Source organism: Bubalus bubalis, chromosome 11, assembly GCF_019923935.1.
Source record: "Bubalus bubalis isolate 160015118507 breed Murrah chromosome 11, NDDB_SH_1, whole genome shotgun sequence".
NCBI lineage: Eukaryota > Metazoa > Chordata > Mammalia > Artiodactyla > Bovidae > Bubalus > Bubalus bubalis.
Window position 1 is genome coordinate 27,535,678 of NC_059167.1, and position 16,518 is coordinate 27,552,195.

General features: G+C 42.5%; 2 protein-coding genes across 12 annotated transcripts in view; both read left to right on the forward strand.

Annotated features, from left to right (window-relative positions):
• Nucleotides 1-3,123, forward strand: part of WDR89 (WD repeat domain 89) — a 78,953-nt gene extending 75,830 nt beyond the window's left edge. For 3 of the 9 annotated variants that reach the window (XR_006542687.2, XR_006542688.2, XR_006542686.1), the window contains 2 exons: nucleotides 1,884-1,982; nucleotides 2,845-3,123. The gene's annotated coding sequence lies outside the window, so the exon portion shown is untranslated. Of the gene's footprint in view, nucleotides 1-573; nucleotides 951-1,883; nucleotides 2,391-2,844 lie in introns of those variants that run through there. The other 6 variants (XR_003112267.3, XR_006542684.2, XR_006542682.2 and 3 more) reach the window with 4 other exon arrangements.
• Nucleotides 3,124-14,509: 11,386 nt separating this feature from the next.
• PPP2R5E (protein phosphatase 2 regulatory subunit B'epsilon) overlaps nucleotides 14,510-16,518 on the forward strand; it is a 160,198-nt gene continuing 158,189 nt past the window's right edge. For all 3 annotated transcript variants that reach the window (XM_025295397.3, XM_025295399.3, XM_025295398.3), the window contains exon 1: nucleotides 14,510-14,642. The gene's annotated coding sequence lies outside the window, so the exon portion shown is untranslated. The remainder of the gene's footprint in view (nucleotides 14,643-16,518) is intronic.

Below are 16,518 nucleotides of genomic sequence, written 5' to 3' on the forward strand. Positions count from 1 at the left end.
CATCTGGTCCCATCACTGCATGGCAAATAGATGGGGAAACAATGGAAACAGTGACAGATTGTATTTTCTGGGGCTCCAAAATCACTACAGATAGTGACTGCAGCCATGAAATTAAAAGATGGTTGCTCCTTGGAAGAAAAGCTATGACCAACCTAGATAGCATATTAAAAAGCAGAGACATTACTTTGCCAACAAAGACCTGTCTAGTCAAAGCTATGGTTTTTCCAGTAGTAATGTATGGATGTGAGAGTTGTACCATAAAAAAGCTGAGCGCTGAAGAATTGATGATTTTGAACTTGGTGTTGGATAAGACTCTTGAGAATCTCTTGGACTGCAAGGAGATTAATCCTAAATCAATCCTAAAGGAAATCAGTCTTGGATATTCATTGGAAGGACTGATGCTGAAGCTGAAGCTCCAATACTTTGGCCACCTGATGTGAAGAACTGACTCATTGGAAAAGACTCTGATGCTGGGAAAGATTGAAGGCAGGAAGAGAAGGGGACAACAGAGGATGAGATGGCTGGATAGCATCACTGACTCGATGGACATGAGTTTGAGCAAGCTCCGGGGAAAGGGAAGCCTGGTGTGCTGCAGTCCATGGGGTTGCAAAGAGTTGGACATGTCTGAGTGACTGAACTGAATCGAAAATATGAAAAAATACTACATCATGTTTAGGGACATTTACTTAAATATGACATCATGAGAATAAAAGCCCCCCAGATTCAGGGTCATGGTAACCTCTGAAAAGAAAGGACATGATGGGAGACCATTACATAAGAGACTTCCACCATAATTTTTTTTTTTTTTTTTTTGACCAAGTCATGAGGCATGTAGGATTTCAGTTCCCTGACCAGGAATTGAACCTGGACCCTCAGCAGTGAAAGCTTGGAGTCCTAACAACTGGACCACTGTTTAAGGGAATTCCCTAAAATGTTTTATTAAATAAAAGGTAAGATGATGCCTATTCTTTATAAAAATTAAAACAATATTTCAATATATAATTTAACCTTTACCATCTTCCTCTGAGCCATGCCCTCAAATATTCACTGTCAATAGTTCCAGGTATATTCTTCCAGATCTTTTCTAGATATCTATATATCTATTTATACATCAGGTTTCTCCTAATATAAATGGGGGACTACCTTATCTAAAATTTTATGATTCTTGCTTTTTTTACTTACTGCCATAGACACCTTACCACATGAGTGCATATACATCTCCCTTATATTTAATAGCTACATAGTATTCCATAGTATGAATGTACCATAATTTATTTTACTGTCCCTCAACTGATACATATTTAAGTTGTTTATATTTTTTTGTTATTAAAATTCTTCAATGAGTATCCCTGTAAACCTTAGGAATGTTTTTGTTTGAATTATTTCCAGAGGGAGGAATTTTTAAGGCAAAAACTTTCTAAGAATTTATGCTTAGCAATGAAGGAAATCCCAAAGGAAACCTGGTATATTCCTGTATGTAAATCAATATGTAAAAAATTCATATAAGTAGATCATAAAAGCATTAAAACTATAATAGAAAAACAAGCAATGAACACTAACAAACAATTTGCAGGAAAATAAATATAAATGACTACTAAATATGGAAAATATTTTAACTATTCTAGCTCTATAATTAAAGAGATGAAAGTTATAATTAGTTTCAAATTTGGGACCTATCAACTTAGACAAGATGAGAAAGGGAGTAATAGTTTTGGCAATGTGGCAGAACTTAATCAAGAACTTAACAAATACTCTTCTCCCCAGACCATTAATTCCACTATTATAAATTTAATTTGAGGAAAAAAAAATCAAAGATGTCATAAGCAGATAGTCATTGCATGTGTCTTGGGGTAATGGCTCCTTTTCTTTTTTTTCTTTCTCAGCACACATGGAGACAACAGAAAGCCTCATCGCTCATTTTGTGCAACAATCCTCTGATGTCCTGACCACCGTTGACAGGACCAGACGTGGGGAGGACCTAGGTTGGACCAGAGTCCCCTCCCCGGGGAGTCTAGCCTAACTTCTGGATACTGTCTTAAATGGAGACAATGAAAGCGTGAGACCTTGATCTGCCATTTTGTACCGTGTAGCCTGGTCTTCGAAGACAGTGCCTCTTTAATGAGAGAAAAAAATAGAGTACAATCACAGCAAGGGACAGAGATAAAAAAAACACCTCAGGCTTTCCAGTCCTGCTGCTAGTCCCTGTCAGCTGAGGCTATATGTCCCCGCCCAGAATTTTAATAACTATTCATCCCTTTTCACACCGGCTAAATCCTTGATAAGGCTCCTGCTGCTCTTTTATTATTATTATTTATTTGTATTGAAGTATACACTTTGCTGTACAGTAAAGTGAATCAGTTATACGTGTACATATATCCACTCTTGTATTATAAAAAGATTTATTTATTGATTTTATTTTTTGACTGTGGTGGGTCTTCGTTGCTGCATGTGGGCTTTCTCTAACTGTGGCAGAAAAGCAGAGACTACTCACTAGCTGCAGCACACGAGCTTCTCATTGTGGCGGCTTCTCTTATTGTGGAGCATGGGCCCTAGAGAGCTGGCTCAGTAGTTGTGGTGCATGGGCTTAGTTGTTCCGCTGCATGTGGGATCCTCCCAGACCAGGGATTGAATTGGTGTCCCTTGCATTGCAAGGTGAATTCTTAACCAGTGGACCACCATGGAAGCCCATATCCACTCTTCTTTAGATTTCCCTCCCATTTAGGTCACCGCAGAGCATTGAACAGAGTTCCCTATGTTATATAGTAAGTTCTCACTAGTTATCTGTTTTATACATAGCAGTATGTATACGTCAATCTTAATCTCCCAATTCATCCCACCCTCCAGGCCCCTGCTGCTCTGACTCAAGAGAGAGAACCTAGATTCTACCTTGTTCTGCAATATCCCAGAACACAGAGAGTGAAGGGAAATGAGTATCCTAATTCCTAACTCTGAAGGTGGACTGGGGAAGAGAAGGGATGGAAGGAAGAATTCAACATCAGTTGAGCACTTATTAATAAAATGAAAATAATTTATGTGACTCATTTGGATATTTCCTGGCTATAGCAAAGAATACTTTAAACAAACAACCAAACAAATAAAATGCTGAGCCAGGAATGAATGAGAGCTCTGAGTGTCACAATGTTTAGCTTATATACCACACCCTCTTTTTCCTTTATTTATTTTTTTTTTTCCATTTGCCTTTCCTGGTCACAAGGTTTTACACTGGACTCAGATGGGAGAAGGCAATGGCACCCCACTCCAGTACTGTTGCCTGGAAAATCCCATGGATGGAGGAGCCTGGTAGGCTGCAGTCCATGGGGTTGCTGAGGGTCAGACACGACTGAGCGACTTCACTTTCACTTTTTGCTTTCATGCATCGGAGAAGGAAATGGCAACCCACTCCAGTGTTCTTGCCTGGAGAATCCCAGGGACGGAGAAGCCTGGTGGGCTGCCATCCATGGAGTCGCACAGAGTCGGACACAACTGAAGTGACTTAGCAGCAGCAGCAGATGGTAAAGAATCTGCCTCCAGTGAAGGAGACCTGGGTTTGGTCCCTGGGTCGGGAAGATCCCCTGAAGAAGGAAATGTCACCCACTTCCAGTATTCTTGCCTGGGAAATCCCATGGACAGTGCAGCCTGTCCATGGTGGACTACAGTCCATGGGGTTGCAGACAATCCAACAAGTTTGAGTGACTAAAACTTCCCTTTTCACTTCATTGGGCTCCCATAATAATTAACTCTTGATCATAACTTCCTGTAATACACTAGAGTAATATTACTTAGTATATCTTATTCATATTTGAATTTCCTTTGAGCACAGAGTAGTTACTTAAATATTTGGAATGAATGCACAAAGGAACGATTAAGTAAAATGATAGAAATTTGGTTAGGAACGTTCTCTGATATTAAGTGTTTGAAAGGCTTATTGAAATGTACTGACTTTGATGATGATAATGATTTCTCTTGAAGCTAAGCATTTGCTCCCATCTGCCTCCAAAGCCAATGACTTTTAGTTAAGTTTAACTTTTCCTCTCTAAAGGTCAACACAGCTGGAATTTTATATTTTGAATGAGTCTCTTCCAATGCTTGTTCTTCAAAAATACTTTTTCAGAAATAGTTTGTTGCAGTTGCCAACTGATTTGTTAAGCGGGTCACTAACCATCCAAATCTGAGAATATAAGCTTTACTGACTTTGAAACCCATCAGACAGAACGTTTTTAAATATTAGAGGTGGCTGCTGCCATTGTCCCTGTTTCAAAGCTCTTTAAGACTAAGATCTCCAAAGCAGATCTCTTCAATAAGAAGGTTGGTTTGGAGCCACACTGCAACCTAACTCCACCAGCAAAGTGCACTTCTCACCAAAGACAGAATGGGCTTCTTTGTTGTTTTGGAAAAAGGCTTGACTATCAAGGGAAATGAGTGAGAAAGTTTTCATGTTTTCTATATATTCTATAAAGCACTATATACAAACCAGATTGTATAGACCATTTCCCAGGGGAGATAGGCAGTAAAACAATGAATTTCAGTGCCTGTCTTCTAGTCTTTTTTTTTTTTTTTTTCTGTCTTCTAGTCTTTACTCCTGCCCAAATTCTGCCACTTACTAGTTGCATGATTTTTGAAAAGAAACTAAACTTTTCTGTGCCTTAATTTCTGTCTCTGTAGAATAGGATAAAAGTACTTGCATTAACAGGTTATTTTAAGAATTAAGAGAATACATGTAAAACATCTGTTGTAATTCCTCGCTTATAGAGTGGGAGTTCACATTGATGATGATGATGGAAGACTTGATCCATTATTTATACCATTTTTTTTTCTATATGACATTGTATAGGATATTTAATCTCTGTGTCTTATTAGTCTTTCCTTCTGTAAGATGGAGAAAATAGTAGCCTTGTATTCAATTACTTGGCCATATCATTAGCAAACAAGGATTTAAAAATAGAGGTAACTTGGTACAGTGTGAAAAGGCCTGGCCCCTGGAAGAACTGGATACAAATTGTGGTTCTACTAGTTACTAGCTATGTGGAACTGGACAACTTCCCCATCTCATCTTTCCATATTTATAAAAAATTTCCATATTTATAAAATGGAAATAATATACATCTACAGAGATAGGATTCAAATTAAGTAGTGCACAGGAAAGTGAGCTAAATTGCTATGCATGTGTTTGCAGTTATTATTACCAATACCATGCAAGATTGAGTATATTGTCCTTATTGTTGTTTGTTCTGATAACAGTATATTCAGATTTAAGTTCTCACCCTCTTGGTTGTCTTGCCCATTGATAACATTTTAGCAGTGATTTACCTCCTGTTCATAGGTTTTACCCAATTTTATTGATATCTGAGAAGTAATGCTTGCTCTCTACGATAGGTAAGAATCCTGGATGCAATATTCAAACATAGGCTACACTTCCTAAAATATGGCCTGGTGTCTTAAGTGATACAGTAAAAATAACCTACTGAAAAGCAGCAGTTTGCTAAGAATAAAGCTTATTTTCGTGTTTGGTAGGTCTCTGCACTTTCTCCTCAGGTAGATGTATTCTAAGGAAACTTAACTCCATAGGTGTAATTCTTAAAGATATCTGCTTTGAATTTTAAAAATAAAACCCAACAAATAAATTTGACTTGGTAAATTACATTATGAAATAATTTCTGGCAAGTTCACTTTAAATAATTTTCTCTTATGCATCGGATCAGAGTTCACCTAAAGATTTCATCCCATAGAAAACCCAAGATTCAGGGCTTAAAGAGTAAATTGAGGCTTGGAGAGGTTAAATAACTTGGCCTTGCATTATTAGTCAGGATTCTTTTGGGTGTAAGTTATAGAAATTCAGTATCAAAGTAGCTTAAACAAGATAGACTTCACTGAATCACACAACAGAAATTAGTTTCTGACATAGCTGAATTCAGCAACTCCAATCAGGTGGTTAAAACTCAGCATTTGCCAATGTTTTCCCCACAGTATTGGCTCCTTCCAGGCTGGAGGAGAGGAAGGGAGATGGTCAGAAGTAGCTCCAACTTACATCATTTCTATGGTTTATGATCCAAAAGAAAGAGAGGCATCGCTCTCAGTTTTCACAGAGCAAATCTTGTGGAAGATCCAGGTGATCCCCTTGGGTTGTGTACCCATCTCTCATGGTTGACAGTTCCACCAAGACCACATGAAGTGAGGAGTGTCGTCCTCAGAGGAAAAGTGGGTATGGATGGGAAGCCAATATCCACCACCCCAAGGCTAGGCTATTGCTAGAAACAGGCCTAGGACCTCAGTCTTCGTGCTGTTCTGAAGGTTACAAGGAGAAAGAGAAATAGGTAAGCTTAGAGCAAAATAGTTTACACCTCTTTTAAAGGTATATAAATTAGAAATGAACATAAAGCTCTGAAATGATGTTAAATCAAATCATCATTTTTCATTACTTTCAAAAGTATGCAGATATTGTACAATGCAAATCCCTGTTATTGCTAATGAATGCTGCCAAACGCACATGATAATTTAGTGTGGAAATGGATTGAAAAGCATGTGGCTCATTTCCTTGCTCCTTGTTTTCTTTTTATCACAGAAGGGCATTTCAGAATGTAATTTTAGCGGGAAAAAAAGACAAAACCTCTTAAAGGAAAATTTCTAAATGGACAAAAAGTATTGAAATGTGAAGACAGTGGATGATTATGGTAATAACTAGTATTTATTGAACAGTTAACATGTGTCAGGCATTATAGTAAGTGCACTCATGAATGCATGCTAAGTCACTTTAGGTGTGGTCTGACTCTTTGCCATCCTATGGACTATAGCCTGCCAGGCTTCTCTGTCCCTGGAATTCTCCAGGCAAGAATACTGTAGTGGGTTGCCATGCCCTCCTCCAGAGGATCTTCCCAACTCAGGGATCGAATCCATGACTCTTAAGTGTCCTGCATTGGCAGCCGGTTTCTTTACAATAGTGACACCTGGGAAGCCCATAGTAAGGGCATCGTTGTTGTTCAGTCCCTCAATTGTGTCTGACTCTTTAAGACCCTGTAGACTGCAGCACACCAGGCTTCCCTGTCCTTTACCATCTCCAAGTTTGCTCAAACTCATGTCCACTGAGTCAGTAATGCCATCCAACCATCTCATCCTCTGTTGCCCCCTTCTCCTTTCAATCTTTTCCAGCACCAGGGTCTTTTCCAATGAGTCAGCTCTTTGCACCTGGTGGCCAAAGTATTGGAGCTTCGGCATCAGACCTTCCAATGAATATTTAGGGTTGATTTCCTTTAGGATTGACTGGTCTGATCTCCTTGCAGTCCAAGGGACTTTCAAGAGTCTTCTCCAACACCACAGCTCGAAAGCATCAATTATTTGGCACTCAACCTTCTTTATGGTCCAACTCTCACATCCATACATGAATGACTACTGGAAAAGTCATAGCTTTGACTATATGGGTTTTGTTGGCAAAGTGATGTCTCTGTTTTTTAATACACTGTCTAGGTTTGTCATAGATTTTCTTCCAAGGAGCAACTGTCTTTTAATTTCAAGGCTATAGTCACCATCCACAGTGATTTTGGAGCCCAAGAAAATAAAGTCTCTCACTGTTTCCATTGTTTCTCCATCTATTTGCCATGAAGTGATGGGACCGGACGCCACGATCTTTGTTTTTTGAAAAGTGAACATGAAAGTCACTCAGTCGTGTCCAGCTCTTCGTAACCCCATGGACTATACAGTCCGTGGAATTCTCCTGGCCAGAATACTGGAGTAGGTAGCCTTTCCCATCTCCAGGGGATCTTCCCAACCCAGGAATGGAACCCAAGTCTCCTGCATTGCAGGTGGATTCTTTACCAACTGAGCCACAGGGAAACCCATTTTGAGCTTTAAGCCAGCTTTTTCACTCTGCTCTTTCACCTTCATCACGAGGCTCCTTAGTTTCTCTTTGCTTTCTGCCATTAGGGTAGTGTTATTTGCATATCTGAGGTTATTGATACTTCTCCCTGCAATCTTGACTCCAGCTTGTGTTTTATCCTGCCCAGCATTTTGCATGATGTACTTTGCATATAAGTTAAAAGAGCAGGGTGACAATATACAGCCTGATGTACTCCTTTCCCAATTTTGAACCAGTCTGTTGTTCCATGTCTGGTTCTAACTGCTGCTTTTTGACCTGCATACAGGTTTCTCGGTAGGCAGGTAAGGTGGCCTGGTATTCCCTTCTCTTGAAGAATTTTCCACAGTTTGTTGTGATCCACACAGTCAAGCGCTTTAGCATAGTCAATGAAGCAGAAGTAGATGGTTTTCTGGAATTTTCTTGCTTTTTCTATGATCGGGTGGATGTTGGCAACTTAATCTCTGGTTCCTTTGCCTTTTCTAAATCCAGCTTGAACATCTGGAAGTTCTCGGTTCATGTACTGTTGAAGCCTAGCTTGGAGGATTTTGAGCATGATCTTGCTAGCATGTGAAATGAGTGCAATTGTGTGGTAGTTTGAACATTCTTCGGCATTACCCTTCTTTGGGGTTGGAATGAAAACTGACCTTTTCCAGTTCTGTGGTCACTGCTGAGTTTTCCAAATTTGCTGGCATATTGAGTGCAGCACTCTAACCTTTGAAATAGCTCAGCTGGAATTCCATCACCTCCACTAGCTTTGTTCCTGGTGATGCTTCCTAAGGCCCACTTAACTTCGCGTTCCAGGATGTCTGGCCCTAGGTGAGTGATCACACCATCATGGTTATCTGGGTCGTTGAGATCTCTTTTGTATAACCTTATTTAAATCTGATGACTATCCTGAGTTAGGAAGTATTCTTCTGTTCATTTACAGGCCAGGAGACCCAGGCTGTGAAGAGTGAGAAATCTGGCCCAGTTGCTAGCTCTTGGCACTGGCATTCTACCTTGAGTATAGTATCTGATTCCAGAGTCTGTGTTCTCATCATTATGATTATAATTAGTTACAACTTTAGTCCATTTTTTGTGGCTTCCCTGGTGGCTCAGATGGTAAAGAAACTGCCTGCCATGCAAGATATGGGATTGATGCCTGGGTGGGGAAGATCCCCTAGGGAAAGGAATAGCAACCCACTCCAGTATTTTGCCTGGAGAATTCCACAGACAGAGGAGCCTGGCAGGCTATACAGTCCATGGGGTTGCAAAGAATTGGAGGCAACTGAGCAGGCACACACATTAGTCCATTTAATTGTATATAAGTTAACTATTTTACCAGCAAAATTATTTCTTGTAGTACATTTGTCTTTTAGCCTATGTGAAAGAAAATGCACTTGAAGCATAGGCTTTCTCGTTCCCTGTTTTTTCCCTTTTTTTTAAATTTCCTTCCCCATCAGCAACATAGGGTCCCTCTTCCTGTTTGATGCATTAGTGACCAAGGACCTGTCACTGCTAGGAATGGAACTGGAACAGCTAAATGTTTTAAATCTCAAGCTATAATTATACACATTAATCACATGAAAAGCCATGCATAACCTATGACTTTTGAGGTATATCTGAAAATGCAACTGCACTGTTTAAATTGTGACCCAAGAAAATGTCACCGCTGAGGGTGTTTCCCGTGTAGGTAAATGTTGTAGCACCAAATTTTCTTGTCTATGTATCTGTATATATAATGCTTTTATTGCTTTTCTAAGACAGCAGCTCTTGTCTCAGGCTTTTTCACTATTCTTCCCTCTTAGCTCACAACCTGCTTCATGTACCCTCTACCCCCACTCACAAATTGGGCTCGTGCACCTCTGATGGTACTTATGCTGATAAGATGACACCTCTGATGATGTCATCTTATCAGCAAAAGTCTTTGTCTCCTGTGGTGGTAGTGTAGTCACTCAGTTGTGTCTGATTCTTTGGGACCCATAGACTGTAGCCCTCCAGGTTCCTCTGTCCATGGGATTCTCCTAGCAAGAATACTGGAGTGGGTTGCCATTTCCTTCTCCAGGGGTCTTCCTCACCCAGTGATTGAACCTGAAGACACGTGTCCCCTGCAATTGGCAGTAGGGTTCTTTACCGCTGAACCACCATGGAAGCCCTTTCCTCCTATACTTGTTGATAACTGTTTTGATGATACGTCTGCTTATTAACCCTTCTTTAGTTCACCAGAAGATGATAGTTTACATCTTCCAGTCTTATCACATGGTCAACTCACTAGTAGATTCATGGTAAGCTCAGCCTTGGTCTGGGAACTGAATGCTTTCATCGGATACAATGAACAGTGTTTTGTCACTTAATGATGGCTTCCCAGACAACTATAATGTATTTCTTCATTGTTGTTTGTTTTTATATTTTTGTGTAGAGTAGACGTCTCCAAACTTTTTTGATCATTCATTCCCATCAGCATATTTTGGGGGAGCAATTATTAACTGCATATATGTATATTTATTTATAAAGTGTATACATATGCTACCAGCATTAGCTAATAACTCAATTATATGTTCAGGATGAAGTTCACTGTTAATGACAGTGGATATAAATCCACATTCAGAATCTTCTTGATGAGTTTGGTATTTTTTCAAGCCAAAATTTGGTTGAATTTATTATATTAATTTTGAAATGTAGCTGCCAAAAAACCTGGTACTAGATGTGTCAGTTCTGCCATTTGCTTGTTTTCCTGTGGTTTCATTGCAAAGAACCCTGTAAAACAACTTGGATATTTTCTATGGATTAGTTAGGAAATGACAACCCATTTCATATTCTTGCCTGGGAAATCCCATGAACAGAGGCAGGCTACAGTCCTTGGGGTCACAACGAGTCAGACATGACTGAGCAGCTGAGCTCAATCATGAGTTTCATTAAACCTAGGGAATATATTCAGTAACTTCTCTTAACTGAATCGAGCAAACTGCAATAAGTCATTACATGTTGACAGAGATTTGACTGAGTGGGACTACCACTGCCAACCCCTGACAATGGGTAACTCCCACTTTTCCTTGAGGACCTCTCCTGTGCTGTTCTAGGCCAAGAGATCATTCCACGGACTGGGTGCAGGATCACTCATTATATATATATAAAATATTATGTAGAATATTAGTTTTCTCTTTTGATTAGAACTAGGCATAAAGACGGAGAAGGCAATGGCAACCCACTCCAGTACTCTTGCCTGGAAAATCCCATGGATGGAAGAGCCTGGTAGGCTGCAGTCCATGGGGTCGCTAAGAGTCGGACACGACTGAGCGACTTCACTTTCACTTTTCACTTTCATGCATTGGAGAAGGAAATGGCAACCCACTCCAGTGTTCTTGCCTGGAGAATCCCAGGGATGGGGAAGCCTGGTGGGCTGCCGTCTATGGGGTCGCACAGAGTTGGACACGACTGAAGCGACTTAGCAGCAGCAGCAGCAGGCATAAAGAGATGTCCCCATACTTTTTTATCCTGCAACCCAAATGGACTGGGTTGACTTTAAAAAGAGTCACAACCTAAAAGTTCAGAGTTATATTTTATTTGGTGGGAATTTTTAGGACTGTAAGCCCCGAGAAACAGCATCTCAAGCGACCCTGAGAGAGCTGCTCCAAGGGTCGGGGGGAGGAGTCAGGTTATATAGAAGTTTCCAACAATGAGCAGGTGGTTTAAACATCAAAAGATTATTGTTAATTAAGGAAAACCAGGTATCTCATGAGTTTGAGTAAACTCTGGGAGTTGGTGATGGACAGGGGGACCTGGAGGGCTGCAGTCCATGGGGTGGCAAAGAGTCGGACACGACTGAGCAACTGAACTCAACTGAGGATATCTCAAGGAATTTAGTGCTTTTCTATATATAGGAAGATGCAAGAGTCTAGGTTCACTGAAATCACTTCTTTCATTTACATCTCGGCTATCTGGGGCCAGTATCCTGCATTTTTCGCATCTTCCCTGCACCCCTCATCTGCCCTGCCCCTCCCCCTCCACCAGCTCCTCAGTGCTCATCTAGGGAATGACTGCAGCCTGAGGGCTTCCTGGGGGCCCTCCCAGCTAAGAAATTCACATTTGGAGAGCCAAAATAGCTGATGGTTGTGACTCCATGGTTTATTGATATGACAGGAAATACTGCATTTCTCAACTGCTTTGTACTCTGCTGGAATATACATACCCCTTGGATGCTTGGATCTCCTTTAGAAACTATCAGTTCAAGGAACAATCTCTCACATAGGCAAGGATTTTTCCATTTAAAAAGACCTACTCATTTCAGTTACTCAGCCATTTTATAGAAAGTGAGAGTTTTGAAATGAATTGTCTTTATAGAGATCCATAATTTGCAAGCAAAATCCCCACTCTACAAAATGTGAAATATTCTAAGCAACAGCTGTGAGCATTTCAAACAAGCACTACTCTTTGACAGTTCAATTGTTGCCAAGGGAAACTGAGTTGGTTTTAAAATCTTCTCTGGTTTAAATTCTACATTTACCCTTAATCAGAAATTGAGCAAAGAAGTACTGCATGGCTGGGACACTGAATTTTTCATGAAGACTGGTATGGGAAATTGAGATGTGGAAATGCAAGTTTCTTGAAGGTGGGAGGGAGACTGATATTCTAGCCAGTTTTATAATGCTTAGGGGCGATGGAACTTTTCAGAGCAAACACAGACACTATGTATAGTGGCCAATCATCTGGAGCCAGTAGGGGAAGCCCGCTTCCATCTAAGAGCACCAACATTTTCGGCTTCCTTTATCACTTAAAATTTTTTTTAATGACAATTTTTTTTTCATTCAAGACTCATTTCTGGGGATATGCATAGAAATTTGCAACACTTGAGTGTTAAACAACACAAACAAGAGAAATAAAAGCATTTCTTTTTCCTGCTGTTAGTTGTATGCATGGTACAGTTTTACTTACATGGAAAACATGATATAATGCCAAGTGGAAAAATTAAAAGTCTACAGAACGGAATAGACAATTTTAAGGAAGAAAATGCTGGAGAGAAGCACACCAAAATGCGAACAGTGGTTGTCCCTGGGTTGAATGATTATAAATGCTATTTTTTTTTTTTTTCCATTTTCCAAGTTTTGAACATTTGGTACCTTGGCATTTGTATTTTTTTTTTCGCCCTCTCAAAAGACAAATGTAGCATGCAATCGAATAGAGCAACGGTTCAAGAATATTCTCTGGTAATGCACCACGTCGCCTGTTCAGTCACTCAGTCGTGTCCGACTCTTTGAGACCCCATGGACTTCACCACTTGGCCTAGGGCTCACTAAGAATGCAACCATGTCTCTAAATATTTAATCACTTGTTCTAGCTAGAGTTAAGTGAAGCTTTCGCCACAAACTCTTTCGGATCCAACTTGCTAATTAAAAGCTCCCAAACTCCCACAGTTTGGAGCTGGGTTTCCCTGAGCTCTGTGCAGCGGGTGAGCCCAAGCGGCTGTTCTCAGTAAATGATCTCGGGGCTTAGAGACAGCGTTCCCACCTGCGCCCGCCACACCGACCTGGCCCCAGCCAGGCTTGCAGCAGCTCCAGGGAGCTGACATTCAAAACAGAGGTTCAGGAAAAAGGAGACGAGGACGAGAGAGAATTCGAAGCGATATCCAACCCTTGGCCGGGCCCCAGGGGTTCGGATTTCAGTGCCAAGCCTCCCACAAGGTGGAGCGGAGAGCGACTGCTGGGGGTTTACGGCCGCGAGCCGCGAAGGGCCCATTTATATGAGCAGCGGCGCTGGTTCCCGTCGCGAGTGGACTACTCGAGCCCAGAAGGGCCAGTCTCGCGGCTGAAAAGGGCGGAATCGAGGGCCGGGAATTACCCGACCCTTGCCCTCGGAATCCTCAAGTTGCAGACGACCGCCGCCCAGAGGTTCCGCACTGCACAGAAACCCTTCGTATTTTTGTCAGCTGCACACCTCCCGAGCTTTAGCAGCTACAGTTAGGCCTAGTCGCTGCAGCAGCTCTTTTCCTCGGCCTACCCTACGGCTTGGCGGAAGCGGCGGCAGCGCGGCCTGAGAACGCGGCTGCATCCGGGTTCCTCTCGCCTTAGTCCAATCCTCGGTCGCCTCTCTTCCCACCCTCATGTTTCTCCGCCCACCCCACGCCGCCAATCCGCGATCGGCTCTCAGCCGAACATGCTGACAGGGGAGTGAAGGCGGACCCCGACCAATGAGGCCTTGCTTCCCGTTTGAAGTTTCCAGTGAGTGGGCGCCGGAGGCGGGCGCTGTTGGCGAGAAGGTTCGGTTGCGCGTGTGCCATGGACTCAGCCGCCCGGTGATATTGACAATAGGAGAGAGAAAGGGGCATTGACGGGGACCCACCGCGGGTACCGAACGGAGGCTCTGGCAGCGGCGGCTCCAGCCCCAGCGACTCCTCCTCTTTCTCTTTCCTTCTGCTGCCGCTGCGGCTTCAGTCTTCCTCCCTCCCTTCCCCCCTCCCCTCGTCGTCGCTTCTGCCGCCGGGTCCGAGGCAACGAGCAGAGGCGCCGCCCGCCGGGAATGTGAGCGAGGAGCCACCGGCGGAGCCGCAACGGGGTCGGTGCCGATTTGATGGGACGGGCCCGCGGGGGAGGATCGTGAGGCCGCCGCCGCCGCCGGAGCGCTGTGAGGCCTAGAGGCGCCGCCGCCGCGGAACCGGAGGGACGCCGCGCCGGACAGCCGTCGCCCCGGGCTCCCTGCCGCTGTCCGGACCTCCCCCTGCACGTCCCTGTCCCGCCACCCGCCCCCGCTGCGGTCCTCTCTCCCGTCTCCCGCCCCTCCGAAACCACAGATCATCTTTGGATTCTTCTCCAGAAGCTTCAAGGTAACTTCGTCCCTCCAGCCCCGGGGCTTGTCTGCTTCTTTTCCTCCTTGCTTGCCTCTTCCCCGTCCTCCTGGAGAACCCGCAGGGCACCGGCCTCGGGAAAGGCCTGGCCCGAGCTGGCGAGGGGTGCGGTGGGATGAGGTGCGGGAGAGGGAGCGCCGGTCCCACTTGTCTGATTTACCTGCAATTGCTTCTGATGTTGTCTCTCGTTCTGTTTGCCCCTTCCCCCCTTTTTCTCCACCTTCCGGCACTGGAGGCGTATTCTTGTCCCCCTTTATCCACTGACGGAGGCGGAGGGGGGAGGAAAGGGGGATTGGTGTAGTGAGAAGGATTCTGTAGCAGCTTAGCTTCTCCAGGGCTTCGGGTGGTGGGGGGATGGGGTGGGTGGGAGCAAAGGGAGTATGTGAGCATCCCTACAGACCAACCCCTTGTCTGTCTTTCTCCTTCACCCCAGCATCCCCTTTGGATTATCCTGAGCTTTGGAAATGCCCTATGCCTGCTGCTCAGAGGATGATAAAGCTTGGGCGCTCTAGTTCGGGGCGAAACCTGTTTCCCCGGGCTTTGCACCGACCCGCTGCTACTGCACGTTCAGTTCTGCAGCGCTTTAGGGTTGAGATCCTTGACGTTTATCCTGGGCTGCGGGCATAAGGGTCAAGTGATTTAAAAAAATTTTTTTTTTTTTTTTTTTTTTTGCTACCAGTAACTTATCTGTAAGATGAGACGTGAAGAATAAAGGGGAGACAAAACGAGTGATGGAGGAACAGGATTTACGGAAATTTTGTGTTGTGAGGGTTACATGTAATCTAAATAACTCACATACCAGATTGGAAAAGAAAGCTGCCCCTAAATTTACAACATACAAATGTGTTGTGGAGCTTCTTGTAGATGCAGTCATTATGAATTTTTAAGTGATCTTACTTCTACAATCATTCATGCTTTGCAATTATCTATCACATTGTATTTGAGGCTAAATTAGGTAGATTGCTAAAAACCTTATTTTTTAAAAAAGAGCCAAACGAGACTTAAGCATCCCAAACCTCAGCACTGTAAGGTTTTGTTTGTTCTTGATTTCTGTTTTTGTTATTTTTGCTCTGTCAGAATCCAGCTAATCCAGGTAACTTTTTATTCTCACACGTTCAGAAAGAAACTCCCGTACTCTTTTATTTAGAGGTTAAAAACCACTCATGTTATGTAGGGATGCCAGGTGAGTGAGTGCATTTCAGCGTTTCCACTATGTGTCTTATTTCTATTCAAGACTGCCATTCATTTTACGTGGGGCATGGTGGAGCCTCGGTGCCATGGAAATGAGGGCATCTGTTTAAATTGGTGAATGAAACTGAGCTTAATGCTTGTTACTTTTAGGAAATAGTCTTCATTTTAATAATTTGAGAAGGTTAAAAAAAATCTCAAGGAACTGTTCTGTTCCATTAGTTTGATGGAATGAAAATTAATATTTGATGATGAACTTCAAGGGAACTCAACTTTGTTGTCTAAGTAGGCTGTGACTTTAGGTTTTTACATCAATTTTGGTGCACGATTTCATCATAGTTTTTAAGCTTTAGTAACATCAGATGGCTTCTTTGAAAAAGAAGACTTCTTTGAAATGATTTTAATTATGCCCTTTTTGTGTTCTGTTTAATCTAGCCTGTCTTCATTGGTGGTATGGTATCGTTTATTTTAGCTAGCACATTGCAGTAAAAAGTCATGCCTTGTTAGTTCAGAAATTGTAAATTTCACCTTGCTGTGATCCATTGGTGTAGATTCTTGAAGTACCATAAGGATTTCAACTCCAGAGCCCCATTCATAATATTAAATATGTTGGGAAAATGTATTGATGGAAGTTTTCCAGTTGCAGAATAGCTCCAAAATTAATTTA